This window comes from Hyla sarda, chromosome 1 (genome assembly GCF_029499605.1).
Source record: "Hyla sarda isolate aHylSar1 chromosome 1, aHylSar1.hap1, whole genome shotgun sequence".
NCBI lineage: Eukaryota > Metazoa > Chordata > Amphibia > Anura > Hylidae > Hyla > Hyla sarda.
This window is the reverse complement of record NC_079189.1, coordinates 256842950-256858494: the sequence shown is the minus strand read 5'-3', so window position 1 is coordinate 256858494 and position 15545 is coordinate 256842950. Positions and strand designations below refer to the sequence as shown.

The 15545-nt window shown below is 50.3% G+C and overlaps 14 pseudogenes; all 14 read right to left on the bottom strand.

The window, feature by feature from the left end:
- Positions 1–560: 560 nt before the first annotated feature.
- On the bottom strand, positions 561–680 carry LOC130316355 (5S ribosomal RNA; annotated as a pseudogene).
- Positions 681–3553: 2873 nt separating this feature from the next.
- LOC130321614 (5S ribosomal RNA) lies at positions 3554–3673 on the bottom strand (annotated as a pseudogene).
- A 480-nt stretch (positions 3674–4153) lies between these two features.
- Positions 4154–4273, bottom strand: LOC130315354 (5S ribosomal RNA; annotated as a pseudogene).
- A 1666-nt stretch (positions 4274–5939) lies between these two features.
- LOC130352686 (5S ribosomal RNA) lies at positions 5940–6059 on the bottom strand (annotated as a pseudogene).
- A 284-nt stretch (positions 6060–6343) lies between these two features.
- LOC130335695 (5S ribosomal RNA) lies at positions 6344–6463 on the bottom strand (annotated as a pseudogene).
- An 878-nt stretch (positions 6464–7341) lies between these two features.
- LOC130319582 (5S ribosomal RNA) lies at positions 7342–7461 on the bottom strand (annotated as a pseudogene).
- A 1465-nt stretch (positions 7462–8926) lies between these two features.
- On the bottom strand, positions 8927–9046 carry LOC130326119 (5S ribosomal RNA; annotated as a pseudogene).
- A 284-nt stretch (positions 9047–9330) lies between these two features.
- Positions 9331–9450, bottom strand: LOC130322138 (5S ribosomal RNA; annotated as a pseudogene).
- An 871-nt stretch (positions 9451–10321) lies between these two features.
- On the bottom strand, positions 10322–10441 carry LOC130334027 (5S ribosomal RNA; annotated as a pseudogene).
- Positions 10442–10725: 284 nt separating this feature from the next.
- LOC130322127 (5S ribosomal RNA) lies at positions 10726–10845 on the bottom strand (annotated as a pseudogene).
- An 871-nt stretch (positions 10846–11716) lies between these two features.
- LOC130334016 (5S ribosomal RNA) lies at positions 11717–11836 on the bottom strand (annotated as a pseudogene).
- Positions 11837–12120: 284 nt separating this feature from the next.
- LOC130322116 (5S ribosomal RNA) lies at positions 12121–12240 on the bottom strand (annotated as a pseudogene).
- Positions 12241–15105: 2865 nt separating this feature from the next.
- On the bottom strand, positions 15106–15225 carry LOC130352886 (5S ribosomal RNA; annotated as a pseudogene).
- An 82-nt stretch (positions 15226–15307) lies between these two features.
- On the bottom strand, positions 15308–15427 carry LOC130318182 (5S ribosomal RNA; annotated as a pseudogene).
- Between the last annotated feature and the right edge of the window lie 118 nt (positions 15428–15545).

The window sequence follows — 15545 nt, the reverse complement described above, 5'->3', positions numbered from 1 at the left end:
GTACTTACTGGGCCCTAAGCTGGGTAGCAGTCTGCGATCTGACGAGAGCAGGCGCGTTCAGCTTAGGATGGCCATTGACAGCTACATGCTTTTTATACTGTGCATTTAAGCATCAATAAATCCTTTTCGGAATCGGAACCGGAACGGAAGGCGGCAAAAGAGCAAAATGTCAACTGCACCCGGGATTCCCAGCCAGTCTCCCATGCCGGTACTTATTGGGCCCTAAGCTGGGTAGCAGTCTGCAATCTGACGAGAGCAGGCGTGTTCAGCTTAGGATGGCCATTGACATCTTCACGCCTTGTATATGGTGGATTTAAGCATCAATAAATATTTTTATTAATCGGAGAGGAAGGCGGCAACAGAGCAAAATGTCAATGGCACCTTGGATTGCCAGCCAGTCTCCCATGCCGGTAACTGCCGGGCAGCAGTCTGCGATCTGAGGAGAGCAGGCACGTTCAGGCTTAGGATGGCCGTTGACAGCTTCACACCCTGTATAATGTGGATTTAAGCATCAATAAATCCTTTTACGAATCGGAGCGGAAGGCGGCAACAGATTAAAATGTCAACTGCACCCGGGATTCCCAGCCAGTCTCCCATGCTGGTACTTACCAGGACCTAAGCTGGTTAGCAGTCTGCGATCTGATGAGAGCAGGCGCGTTCAGCTTAGGATGGCCGTTGACAGCTTCACACTTTGTATACTGTGAATTTAAGCATCATTAAATAATTTTCGGAATCGGAGCAGAAACAGAGCAAAATGTCAACTGCACCAGCGATTCCCAGCCAGTCTCCCATGCTGGTACTTACCGGGCCCTAAGATCTGTACCAGTCTGCGATCTGACGAGAGCAGGCGCGTTAAGCTTAGGATGGCCGTCGACAACTTCACACCTTGTATACTGTGGATTTAAGCATCAATAAATTCTTTTCGGAATCGGAGCGGAAGGCAGCAATAGAGCAAAATGTCAACGGCACCCGGGATTCCCAGCCAGTCTCCCATGCCAGTACTTACCGGTTCCTAAGCTGGGTAGCAGTCTGCGATCTGACAAGAGCAGGCGCGTTCAGCTTAGGATGGCCATTGACAGCTTCATGCTTTTTATACTGTGCATTTAAGCATCAATAAATCCTTTTCGGAATCGGAACGGAAGGCGGCAACAGAGCAAAATGTCAACTGCACCCGGGATTCCCAGCCAGTCTCCCATGCCGGTACTTACTGGGCCCTAAGCTGGGTAGCAGTCTGCGATCTGACGAGAGCAGGCGCGTTCAGCTTAGGATGGCCGTTGACATATTTACGCCTTGTATATTGTCGATTTAAGCATCAATAAATATTTTTATTAATCAAAGAAGAAGGCGGCAACAGAGCAAAATGTCAATGGCATCTTGGATTGCCAGCCAGTCTCCCATGCCGATATCTGCCGGGCAGCAGTCTGCTATCTGAGGAGAGCAGGCACGTTCAGGCTTAGGATGGCCGTTGACAGCTTCACACCCTGTATATTGTCGATTTAAGCATCAATAAATCCTTTTCCGAATCGGAGCGGAAGGCGGCAACAGATTAAAATGTCAACTGCACCCGGGATTCCCAGCCAGTCTCCCATGCTGGTACTTACCAGGCCCAAAGCTGGGTAGCAGTCTGCGATCTGACAAGAGCAGGCACGTTCAGCTTAGGATGGCCGTTGACAGCTTCACACTTTGTATACTGTGGATTTAAGCATCAATAAATAATTTTCGGAATCGGAGCAGAAACAGAGCAAAATGTCAACTGCACTCGGGATTCCCAGCCAGTCTCCCATGCTGGTACTTACCAGGCCCTAAGCTGGGTAGCAGTCTGCGATCTGACGAGAGCAGGCGCGTTCAGCTTAGGATGGCCGTTGACAGCTTCACGATCTTTATACTGTGCATTTAAGTATCAATAAATCCTTTTCCGAATCGGAACGGAAGGCGGCAACAGAGCAAAATGTCAACGGCAGCCGGGATTCCCAGCCAGTGTCCCATGCCGATACTTACCGGGCCCTAAGATCTGTACCAGTCTGCGATCTGACGAGAGCAGGCGCGTTAAGCTTAGGATGGCCGTCGACAGCTTCACACCTTGTATACTGTGGATTTAAGCATCAATAAATTCTTTTCGGAATCGGAGCGGAAGGCAGCAATAGAGCAAAATGTCAACGGCAACTGGGATTCCCAGCCAGTCTCCCATGCCAGTACTTACTGGGCCCTAAGCTGCTTAGCAGTCTGCGATCTGACAACAGCAGGCGCGTTCAGCTTTGGATGGCCATTGACAGCTTCATGCTTTTTATACTGTGCATTTAAGCATCAATAAATCCTTTTCGGAATCGGAACGGAAGGCGGCAACAGAGCAAAATGTCAACTGCACCCGGCATTCCCAGCCAGTCTCCCATGCCGGTACTTGCTGGGCCCTAAGCTGGGTAGCAGTCTGCGATATGACGAGAGCAGGCACGTTCAGCTTAGGATGGCCGTTGACATCTTCACGCCTTGTATATTGTGGATTTAAGCATCAATAATTATTTTTATTAATCGCAGAGGAAGGCGGCAACAGAGCAAAATGTCAATGGCACCTTGGATTGCCAGCCAGTCTCCCATGCCGGTAACTGCCGGGCATCAGTCTGCGATCTGAGAAGAGCAGGCACGTTCAGGCTTAGGATGGCCGTTGACAGCTTCACACCCTGTATATTGTGGATTTAAGCATCAATAAATCCTGTTCGGAATCGGAGCAAAATGTCTACAGAGCTACAGAACAAAATGTCAACAACACCTGAGATTCCCAGCCAGTCTCCCATGCTGGTACTTACCGGGCCCTAAGCTGGGAAGCAGTCTGCGATCCGACGAGAGCAGGCGCATTCAGCTTAGGATGGCCGTTAACAGCTTCACGCCCTTTATACTGTGCATTTAAGCATCAATAAATCCTTTTCCGAATCGGAGCGGAAGGCGGCAACAGATTAAAATGTCAACTGCACCCGGGATTCCCAGCCAGTCTCCCATGCTGGTACTTACCAGGTCCTAAGCTGGGTAGCAGTCTGCGATCTGACGAGAGCACGCACGTTCAGCTTATGATGGCCGTTGACAGCTTCACACTTTGTATACTGTGGACTTAAGCATCAATAAATAATTTTCGGAATCGGAGCAGAAACAGAGCAAAATGTCAACTGCACCCGGGATTCCCAGCCAGTCTCCCATGCCAGTACTTACCGAGCTCTAAGCCGGGTAGCAGTCTGCGATCTGACGAGAGCAGGCACGTTCAGCTTACGATGGCCATTGACAGCTTCATGCTTTTTATACTGTGCATTTAAGCATCAATAAATCCTTTTCGGAATCGGAGAGGAAGGCGGCAACAGAGCAAAATGTCAATAGCACCTTGGATTCCCAGCCAGTCTCCCATGCCAATACTTACCGGGCCCTTAGCTGGGTAGCAGTCTGCGATCTGACAAGAGCAGGCGCGTTCAGCTTAGGATGGCCATTGACAGCTTCATGCTTTTTATACTGTGCATTTAAGCATCAATAAATTCTTTTCGGAATAGGAACGGAAGGCGGCAACAGAGCAAAATGTCAACTGCACCCGGGATTCCCAGCCAGTCTCCCATGCCGGTACTTACCGGGCCCTAAGCTGCGTAGCAGTCTGCGATCTGACGAGAGCAGGCGCGTTCAGCTTAGGATGGCCGTTGACCTGTTCACGCCTTGTATACTGTGGATTTAAGCATCAGTAAATATTTTTTTTAATCGGAGAGGAAGGCGGCAACAGAGCAAAATGTCAATAGCACCTTGGATTGCCAGCCAGTCTCCCATGCCCGTACTTGCCGGGCAGCAGTCTGCGATCTGACAAGAACAGGCGCATTCAGCTTAGGATAGCCGTAGACGGCTTCACACCCTGTATACTGTGGATTTAAGCATCAATAAATCCTTTTCGGAATCGGAGCAAAATGTCTACAGAGCTACAGAGCAAAATGTCAACAACACCTGAAATTCCCAGCCAGTCTCCCATACTGGTACTTACCGGGCCCTAAAATGGGTAGCAGTCTGTCTTCTGACGAGAGCAGGCGCATTCAGCTTAGGATGGCCGTAGACATCTTCACACCCTGTATACTGTGGATTTAAGCATCAATAAATCCTTTTCGGAATCGGCGCGGAAGGCGGCAACAGAGCAAAATGTCAACGACACCTGGGATTCCCAGCCAGTCTCCCACGCTGGTACTTACCTGGCCCTAAGCTGGGTAGCAGTCTGCGATCTGATGAGAGCAGGCGCGTTCAGCTTAGGATGGCCGTTGACAGCTTCTTGCCCTTTATACTGTGCATTTAAGCATCAATAAATCCTTTTCGGAATCGGAACGGAAGGCGGCAACAGAGCAAAATGTCAACGGCAGCCGGGATTCCCAGCCAGTGTCCCATGCCAGTACTTACCGGGCCCTAAGCTGGGTAGCAGTCTATGATCTGACGAGAGCAGGCACGTTCAGCTTAGGATGGCCATTGACAGCTTCATGCTTTTTATACTGTGGATTTAAGCATCAATAAATCCTTTTCGGAATCGGAGAGGAAGGCGGCAACAGAGCAAAATGTCAATAGCACCTTGGATTGCCAGCCAGTCTCCCACGCCCGTACTTGCCGGGCAGCAGTCTGCGATCTGACAAGAACAGGCACATTCAGCTTAGGATAGCCGTAGACGGCTTCACACAATGTATACTGTGGATTTAAGCATCAATAAATCCTTTTCGGAATCGGAACGGAAGGCGGCAACAGAGCAAAATGTCAACGGCAGCCTGGATTCCCAGCCAGTGTCCCATGCCGGTACTTAACGGGTCCTAAGATCTGTACCAGTCTGCGATCTGACGAGAGCAGGCGCGTTAAGCTTAGGATGGCCGTCGACAGCTTCACACCTTGTATACTGTGGATTTAAGCATCAATAAATTATTTTCGGAATCGGAGCAGAAGGCAGCAATAGAACAAAATGTCAACGGCAACCGGGATTCCCAGCCAGTCTACCATGCCAGTACTTACCGGGCCCTAAGCTGGGTAGCAGTCTGCGATCTGACGAGAGCAGGCGCGTTCAGCTTAGGATGGCCATTGACAGCTTCATGCTTTTTATACTGTGCATTTAAGCATCAATAAATTCTTTTCGGAATCGGAACGGAAGGCGGCAACAGAGCAAAATTTCAACTGCACCCGGGATTCCCAGCCAGTCTCCCATGCCGGTACTTACTGGGCCCTAAGCTGGGTAGCAGTCTGCGATCTGACGAGAGCAGGCGCGTTCAGCTTAGGATGGCCGTTGACATCTTCATGCATTGTATATTGTGGATTTAAGCATCAATAAATATTTTTATTAATCGGAGTGGAAGGCGGCAACAGAGCAAAATGTCAATGGAACCTTGGATTGCCAGCCAGTCTCCCACGCCGGTATCTGCCGGGCAGCAGTCTGCGATCGGAGGAGAGCAGACACGTTCAGCTTAGGATGGTCGTTGACAGCTTCACACCCTGTATATTGTGGATTTAAGCATCAATAAATCCTTTTCCGAATCGGAGCGGAAGGCGGCAACAGATTAAAATGTCAACTGCACCCGGGATTCCAGCCAGTCTACCATGCTGGTACTTACCAGGCCATAAGCTGGGTAGCAGTCTGCGATCTGACGAGAGCAGGCGCGTTCAGCTTAGGATGGCCGTTGACAGCTTCACGCCCTTTATACTGTGGACTTAAGCATCAATAAATAATTTTCGGAATCGGAGCAGAAACAGAGCAAAATGTCAACTGCACCCGGGATTCCCAGCCAGTCTCCCATGCTGGTATTTACCAGGCCCGAAGCTGGGTAGCAGTCTGCGATCTGACGAGAACAGACACATTCAGCTTAGGATGGCCGTAGACATTTTCACCCCCTGTATACTGTGGATTTAAGCATCAATAAATCCTTTACGGAATCGGAGCGGAAGGCGGCAACAGAGCAAAATGTCAACGACACCTGGGATTCCCAGTCAGTCTCCCATGCTGGTACTTACCGGGCCCTAAGCTGGGTAGCAGTCTGCGATCTGACGAGAGCAGGCGCGATCAGCTTAGGTTGGCCGTTGACATCTTCTTGTCCTTTATATTGTGCATTTAAGCATCAATAAATCCTTTTCGGAATCGGAACGGAAGGCGGCAACAGAGCAAAATGTCAACGGCAGCCGGGATTCCCAGCCAGTGTCCCATGCCGGTATTTACCGGGCCCTAAGATCTGTACCAGTCTGCGATCTGACGAGAGCAGGCGCGTTAAGCTTAGGATGGCCGTCGACAGCTTCACACCTTGTATACTGTGGATTTAAGCATCAATAAATTCTTTTCGGAATCGGAGCGGAAGGCAGCAATAGAGCAAAATGTCAACGGCACCTGGGATTCCCAGCCAGTCTCCCATGCCAGTACTTACCGGGCCCTAAGCTGGGTAGCAGTCTGCGATCTGACGAGAGCAGGCGCGTTCAGCTTAGGATGGCCATTGACAGCTTCATGCTTTTTATACTGTGCATTTAAGCATCAATAAATCCTTTTCGGAATCGGAGCTGAAGGCGGCTACAGAGCAAAATGTCAACAACACCTGGGATTCCCAGCCAGTCTCCCATGCTGGTACTTACTGGGCCCTAAGCTGGGTAGCAGTCTGCGATCTGACGAGAGCAGGCGCGTTCAGCTTAGGATGGCCGTTGACAGCTTCACGCTCTTTATACTGTGCATTTAAGCATCAATAAATCCTTTTCCGAATCGGAGCGGAAGGCGGCAACAGATTAAAATGTCCACTGCACCCGGGATTCCCAGCCAGTATACCATGCTGGTACTTAGCAGGACCTAAGCTGGGTAGCAGTCTGCGATCTGACGAGAGCAGGCGCGTTCAGCATAGGATGGCCGTTGACAGCTTCACACTTTGTATACTGTGCATTTAAGCATCAATAAATCCTTTTCGGAATCGGAACGGAAGGCGGCAACAGAGGAAAATGTCAACGGCAACTGGGATTCCCAGCCAGTGTCCCATGCCAGTACTTACCGGGCCCTAAGCTGGGTAGCAGTCTGCAATCTGACGAGAGCAGGCGCGTTCAGCTTAGGATGGCCATTGACAGCTTCATGAATTTTAGACTGTGCATTTAAGCATCAATAAATCCTTTTCGGAATCGGAGAGGAAGGCGGCAACAGAGCAAAATGTCAATAGCACCTTGGATTGTCAGCCAGTCTCCCATGCCCGTTCTTGCCGGGCAGCAGTCTGCGATGTGACAAGAACAGGCACATTCAGCTTAGGATAGCCGTAGACGGCTTCACACCCTGTATACTGTGGATTTAAGCATCAATAAATCCTTTTCGGAATCGGAGCGGAAGGCGGCTAAAGAGCAAAATGTCAACAACACCTGGGATTCCCAGCCAGTCTCCCATGCTGGTACTTACCGGGCCCTAAGCTGGGTAGCAGTCTGCGATCTGACGAGAGCAGGCGCGTTCAGCTTAGGATGGCCGTTGACAGCTTCACGCCCTTTATACTGTGCATTTAAGCATCAATAAATCCTTTTCGGAATCGGAACGGAAGGTGGCAACAGAGCAAAATGTCAACTGCACCCGGGATTCCCAGCCAGTCTCCCATGCTGGTACTTACTGGGCCCTAAGCTGGGTAGCAGTCTGCGATCTGACAAGAGCAGGCGCGTTCAGTTTAGGATGGCCGTTGACATCTTCACGCCTTGTATATTGTGGATTTAAGCATCAATAAATATTTTTATTAATCGGAGAGGATGGCTGCAACAGAGCAAAATGTCAATGGCACCTTGGATTGCCAGCCAGTCTCCCATGCCGGTAACTGCCGGGCAGCAGTCTGCGATCTGACGAGAGCAGGCGCGTTCAGCATAGGATGGCCGTTGACAGCTTCACACTTTGTATACTGTGCGTTTAAGCATCAATAAATCCTTTTCGGAATCGGAACGGAAGGCGGCAACAGAGCAAAATGTCAACGGCAACTGTGATTCCCAGCCAGTGTCCCATGCCAGTACTTACCGGGCCCTAAGATCTGTACCAGTCTGCGATCTGACGAGAGCAGGCGCGTTAAGCTTAGGATGGCCATTGACAGCTTCACGATTTTTATACTGTGCATTTAAGCATCAATAAATCCTTTTCGGAATCGGAACGGAAGGCGGCAACAGAGCAAAATGTCAACGGCAGCCGGGATTCCCAGCCAGTCTCCCATGCCGGTACTTACTGGGCACTAAGCTGGGTAGCAGTCTGCGATCTGACGAGAGCAGGCACGTTCAGCTTAGGATGGCCGTTGACATCTTCAAGCATTGTATAATGTGGATTTAAGCATCAATAAATATTTTTATTAATCGGAGAGGAAGGCGGCAACAGAGCAAAATGTCAATGGCACCTTGGATTGCCAGCCAGTCTCCCACGCCGGTATCTGCCGGGCAGCAGTCTGCGATCTGAGGAGAGCAGACACGTTCAGCTTAGGATGGCCGTTGACAGCTTCACACCCTGTATATTGTGGATTTAAGCATCAATAAATCCTTTTCCGAATCGGAGCGGAAAGCGGCAACAGATTAAAATGTCTACTGCACCCGGGATTCCAGCCAGTCTACCATGCTGGTACTTACCAGGCCCTAAGCTGGGTAGCAGTCTGCGATCTGACGAGAGCAGGCGCGTTCAGCTTAGGATGGCCGTTGACAGCTTCACACTTTGTATACTGTGGATTTAAGCATCAATAAATAATTTTCGGAATCGGAGCAGAAACAGAGCAAAATGTCAACTGCACCCGGGATTCCCAGCCAGTCTCCCATGCTGGTACTTACCAGGCCCGAAGACTGGGTAGCAGTCTGCGATCTGACGAGAACAGACACATTCAGCTTAGGATGGCCGTACACATCTTCACACCCTGTATACTGTGGATTTAAGCATCAATAAATCCTTTACGGAATCGGAGCGGAAGGCGGCAACAGAGCAAAATGTCAACGACACCTGGTATTCCCAGTCAGTCTCCCATGCTGGTACTTACCGGGCCCTAAGCTGGGTAGCAGTCTGCGATCTGACGAGAGCAGGCGCGTTCAGCTTAGGTTGGCCGTTGACATCTTCTCGTCCTTTATACTGTGCATTTAAGCATCAATAAATCCTTTTCGGAATCGGAACGGAAGGCGGCAACAGAGCAAAATGTCAACGGCAGCCGGGATTCCCAGCCAGTGTCCCATGCCGGTACTTACCGGGTCCTAAGATCTGTACCAGTCTGCGATCTGACGAGAGCAGGCGCGTTAAGCTTAGGATGGCCGTCGACAGCTTCACACCTTGTATACTGTGGATTTAAGCATCAATAAATTATTTTCGGAATCGGAGCGGAAGGCAGCAATAGAGCAAAATGTCAACGGCACCTGGGATTCCCAGCCAGTCTCCCATGCCAGTACTTACCGGGCCCTAAGCTGGGTAGCAGTCTGCGATCTGACGAGAGCAGGCGCGTTCAGCTTAGGATGGCCACTGACAGCTTCATGCTTTTTATACTGTGCATTTAAGCATCAATAAATCCTTTTCGGAATCGGAGAGGAAGGCGGCAACAGAGCAAAATGTCAATAGCACCTTGGATTGCCAGCTAGTCTCCCATGCCCGTACTTGCCGGACAGCAGTCTGCGATCTGACAAGAACAGGCACATTCAGCTTAGGATAGCCGTAGACGGCTTCACACAATGTATACTGTGGATTTAAGCATCAATAAATCCTTTTCGGAATCGGAACGGAAGGCGGCAACAGAGCAAAATGTCAACGGCAGCCGGGATTCCCAGCCAGTGTCCCATGCCGGTACTTACCGGGCACTAAGATCTGTACCAGTCTGCGATCTGACGAGAGCAGGCGCGTTAAGCTTAGGATGGCCGTCGACAGCTTCACACCTTGTATACTGTGGATTTAAGCATCAATAAATCCTTTTCCGAATCGGAGCGGAAGGCGGCAACAGATTAAAATGTCTACTGCACCCGGGATTCCAGCCAGTCTACCATGCTGGTACTTACCAGGCCCTAAGCTGGGTAGCAGTCTGCGATCTGACGAGAGCAGGCGCGTTCAGCTTAGGATGGCCGTTGACAGCTTCACACTTTGTATACTGTGGATTTAAGCATCAATAAATAATTTTCGGAATCGGAGCAGAAACAGAGCAAAATGTCAACTGCACCCGGGATTCCCAGCCAGTCTCCCATGCTGGTACTTACCAGGCCCGAAGACTGGGTAGCAGTCTGCGATCTGACGAGAACAGACACAGTCAGCTTAGGATGGCCGTAGACATCTTCACACCCTGTATACTGTGGATTTAAGCATCAATAAATCCTTTACGGAATCGGAGCGGAAGGCGGCAACAGAGCAAAATGTCAACGACACCTGGGATTCCCAGTCAGTCTCCCATGCTGGTACTTACCGGGCCCTAAGCTGGGTAGCAGTCTGCGATCTGACGAGAGCAGGCGCGTTCAGCTTAGGTTGGCCGTTGACATCTTCTCGTCCTTTATACTGTGCATTTAAGCATCAATAAATCCTTTTCGGAATCGGAACGGAAGGCGGCAACAGAGCAAAATGTCAACGGCAGCCGGGATTCCCAGCCAGTGTCCCATGCCGGTACTTACCGGGCCCTAAGATCTGTACCAGTCTGCGATCTGACGAGAGCAGGCGCGTTAAGCTTAGGATGGCCGTCGACAGCTTCACACCTTGTATACTGTGGATTTAAGCATCAATAAATTATTTTCGGAATCGGAGCGGAAGGCAGCAATAGAGCAAAATGTCAACGGCACCTGGGATTCCCAGCCAGTCTCCCATGCCAGTACTTACCGGGCCCTAAGCTGGGTAGCAGTCTGCGATCTGACGAGAGCAGGCGCGTTCAGCTTAGGATGGCCACTGACAGCTTCATGCTTTTTATACTGTGCATTTAAGCATCAATAAATCCTTTTCGGAATCGGAGAGGAAGGCGGCAACAGAGCAAAATGTCAATAGCACCTTGGATTGCCAGCTAGTCTCCCATGCCCGTACTTGCCGGACAGCAGTCTGCGATCTGACAAGAACAGGCACATTCAGCTTAGGATAGCCGTAGACGGCTTCACACAATGTATACTGTGGATTTAAGCATCAATAAATCCTTTTCGGAATCGGAACGGAAGGCGGCAACAGAGCAAAATGTCAACGGCAGCCGGGATTCCCAGCCAGTGTCCCATGCCGGTACTTACCGGGCACTAAGATCTGTACCAGTCTGCGATCTGACGAGAGCAGGCGCGTTAAGCTTAGGATGGCCGTCGACAGCTTCACACCTTGTATACTGTGGATTTAAGCATCAATAAATCCTTTTCCGAATCGGAGCGGAAGGCGGCAACAGATTAAAATGTCTACTGCACCCGGGATTCCAGCCAGTCTACCATGCTGGTACTTACCAGGCCCTAAGCTGGGTAGCAGTCTGCGATCTGACGAGAGCAGGCGCGTTCAGCTTAGGATGGCCGTTGACAGCTTCACACTTTGTATACTGTGGATTTAAGCATCAATAAATAATTTTCGGAATCGGAGCAGAAACAGAGCAAAATGTCAACTGCACCCGGGATTCCCAGCCAGTCTCCCATGCTGGTACTTACCAGGCCCGAAGACTGGGTAGCAGTCTGCGATCTGACGAGAACAGACACAGTCAGCTTAGGATGGCCGTAGACATCTTCACACCCTGTATACTGTGGATTTAAGCATCAATAAATCCTTTACGGAATCGGAGCGGAAGGCGGCAACAGAGCAAAATGTCAACGACACCTGGGATTCCCAGTCAGTCTCCCATGCTGGTACTTACCGGGCCCTAAGCTGGGTAGCAGTCTGCGATCTGACGAGAGCAGGCGCGTTCAGCTTAGGTTGGCCGTTGACATCTTCTCGTCCTTTATACTGTGCATTTAAGCATCAATAAATCCTTTTCGGAATCGGAACGGAAGGCGGCAACAGAGCAAAATGTCAACGGCAGCCGGGATTCCCAGCCAGTGTCCCATGCCGGTACTTACCGGGCCCTAAGATCTGTACCAGTCTGCGATCTGACGAGAGCAGGCGCGTTAAGCTTAGGATGGCCGTCGACAGCTTCACACCTTGTATACTGTGGATTTAAGCATCAATAAATTATTTTCGGAATCGGAGCGGAAGGCAGCAATAGAGCAAAATGTCAACGGCACCTGGGATTCCCAGCCAGTCTCCCATGCCAGTACTTACCGGGCCCTAAGCTGGGTAGCAGTCTGCGATCTGACGAGAGCAGGCGCGTTCAGCTTAGGATGGCCACTGACAGCTTCATGCTTTTTATACTGTGCATTTAAGCATCAATAAATCCTTTTCGGAATCGGAGAGGAAGGCGGCAACAGAGCAAAATGTCAATAGCACCTTGGATTGCCAGTCAGTCTCCTATGCCCGTACTTGCCGGACAGCAGTCTGCGATCTGACAAGAACAGGCACATTCAGCTTAGGATAGCCGTAGACGGCTTCACACAATGTATACTGTGGGTTTAAGCATCAATAAATCCTTTTCGGAATCGGAACGGAAGGCGGCAACAGAGCAAAATGTCAACTGCACCCGGGATTCCCAGCCAGTCTCCCATGCCGGTACTTACTGGGCCCTAAGCTGGGTAACAGTCTGCGATCTGACGAGAGCAGGCGCGTTCAGCTTAGGATGGCCGTTGACAGCTTCACACCCTTTATACTGTGCATTTAAGCATCAATAAATCCTTTTCCGAATCGGAGCGGAAGGCGGCAACAGAGCAAAATGTCAACTGCACCCGGGATTCCCAGCCAGTCTCCCATGCCGGTACTTACTGGGCCCTAAGCTGGGTAACAGTCTGCGATCTGACGAGAGCAGGCGCGTTCAGCTTAGGATGGCCGTTGACAGCTTCACACCCTTTATACTGTGCATTTAAGCATCAATAAATCCTTTTCCGAATCGGAGCGGAAGGCGGCAACAGATTAAAATGTCAACTGCACCTGGGATTCCCAGCCAGTCTCCCATGCTGGTACTTACCAGGCCCTAAGCTGGGTAGCAGTCTGCGATCTGACAAGAGCAGGCGCGTTCAGCATAGGATGGCCGTTGACAGCTTCACACTTTGTATACTGTGCATTTAAGCATCAATAAATCCTTTTCGGAATCGGAACGGAAGGCGGCAGCAGAGCAAAATGTCAACGGCAACCGGGATTCCCAGCCAGTGTCCCATGCCAGTACTTACCGGGCCCTAAGATCTGTACCAGTCTGCGATCTGACGAGAGCAGGCGCGTTTAGCTTAGGATGGCCATTGACAGCTTCACGATTTTTATACTGTGCATTTAAGCATCAATAAATCCTTTTCGGAATCGGAACGGAAGGCGGCAACAGAGCAAAATGTCAACGGCAGCCGGGATTCCCAGCCAGTCACCCATGCCAGTACTTACTGGGCCCTAAGCTGGGTAGCAGTCTGCGATCTGACGAGAGCAGGCGCGTTCAGCTTAGGATGGCCGTTGACATCTTCACGCATTGTATAATGTGGATTTAAGCATCAATAAATATTTTTATTAATCGGAGAGGAAGGCGGCAACAGAGCAAAATGTCAATGGCACCTTGGATTGCCAGCCAGTCTCCCACGCCGGTATCTGCCGGGCAGCAGTCTGCGATCTGAGGAGAGCAGACACGTTCAGCTTAGGATGGCCGTTGACAGCTTCACACCCTGTATATTGTGGATTTAAGCATCAATAAATCCTTTTCCGAATCGGAGCGGAAGGCGGCAACAGATTAAAATGTCAACTGCACCTGAGATTCCAGCCAGTCTACCATGCTGGTACTTACCAGGCCCTAAGTTGGGCAGCAGTCTGCGATCTGAGGAGAGCAGGCGCGTTCAGCATAGGATGGCCGTTGACAGCTTCACACTTTGTATACTGTGCATTTAAGCATCAATAAATCCTTTTCGGAATCGGAACGGAAGGCGGCAACAGAGCAAAATGTCAACGGCAACCGGGATTCCCAGCCAGTGTCCCATGCCAGTACTTACCGGGCCCTATGATCTGTACCAGTCTGCGATCTGACGAGAGCAGACGCGTTAAGCTTAGGATGGCCATTGACAGCTTCATGATTTTTATACTGTGCATTTAAGCATCAATAAATCCTTTTCGGAATCGGAACGGAAGGCGGCAACAGAGCAAAATGTCAACTGCACCCTGGATTCCTAGCCAGTCTCCCATGCCGGTACTTACTGGGCCCTAAGCTGGGTAGCAGTCTGTGATCTGACGAGAGCAGGCGCGTTCAGCTTAGGATGGCAGTTGACATCTTCAGACTTGTATATTGTGGATTTAAGCATCAATAAATATTTTTTTAATCGGAGAGGAAGGCGGCAACAGAGCAAAATGTCAATGGCACCTTGGATTGCTAGCCAGTCTCCCATGCCGGTAACTGCCAGGTAGCAGTCTGCGATCTGTGGAGAGCAGGCACGTTCAGGCTTAGGATGGCCGTTGACAGCTTCACACCCTGTATATTGTGGATTTAAGCATCAATAAATCCTTTTCCGAATCGGAGCGGAAGGCGGCAACAGATTAAAATGTCAACTGCACCCGGGGTTCCCAGCCAGTCTCCCATGCAGGTACTTACCAGGACCTAAGCTGGGTAGCAGTCTGCGATCTGACGAGAGCAGGCGCGTTCAGCTTAGGATGGCCGTTGACAGCTTTACACTTTGTATACTGTGGATTTAAGCATCAATAAATAATTTTCGGAATCGGAGCAGAAACAGAGCAAAATGTCAACTGCACCCGGGATTCCCAGCCAGTCTCCCATGCTGGTACTTACCAGGCCCGAAGCTGGGTAGCAGTCTGCGATCTGACGAGAACAGGCGCATTCATCTTAGGATGGCCGTAGACATCTTCACACTCTGTATACTGTGGATTTAAGCATCAATAAATCCTTTTCGGAATCGGAGCGTAAGGCGGCAACAGAGCAAAATGTCAACGGCAGCCGGGATTCCCAGCCAGTGTCCCATGCCGGTACTTACCGGGCCCTAAGATCTGTACCAGTCTGCGATCTGACGAGAGCAGGCGCGTTAGGCTTAGAATGGCCGTCGACAGCTTCACACCTTGTATACTGTGGATTTAAGCATCAATAAATTATTTTCGAATTCGGAGCGGAAGGCAGCAATAGAGCAAAATGTCAACGGCACCTGGGATTCCCAGCCAGTCTCCCATGCCAGTACTTACCGGGCCCTAAGCTGGGTAGCAGTCTGCAATCTGACGAGAGCAGGCACGTTCAGCTTAGAATGGCCATTGACAGCTTCATGCTTTTTATACTGTGCATTTAAGCATCAATAAATCCTTTTCGGAATCGAAGCGGAAGGCGGCTACAGAGCAAAATGTCAATGGCACCCGGGATTCCCAGCCAGTCTCCCATGCCAGTACTTACCGGGCCCTAAGCTGGGTAGCAGTCTGCGATCTGACGAGAGCAGGTGCGTTCAGCTTAGGATGGCCATTGACAGGTTCATGAATTTTATACTGTGCATTTAAGCATCAATAAATCCTTTTCGGAATCGGAGAGGAAGGCGGCAACAGAGCAAAATGTCAATAGCACCTTGGATTGCCAGCCAGTCTCCCA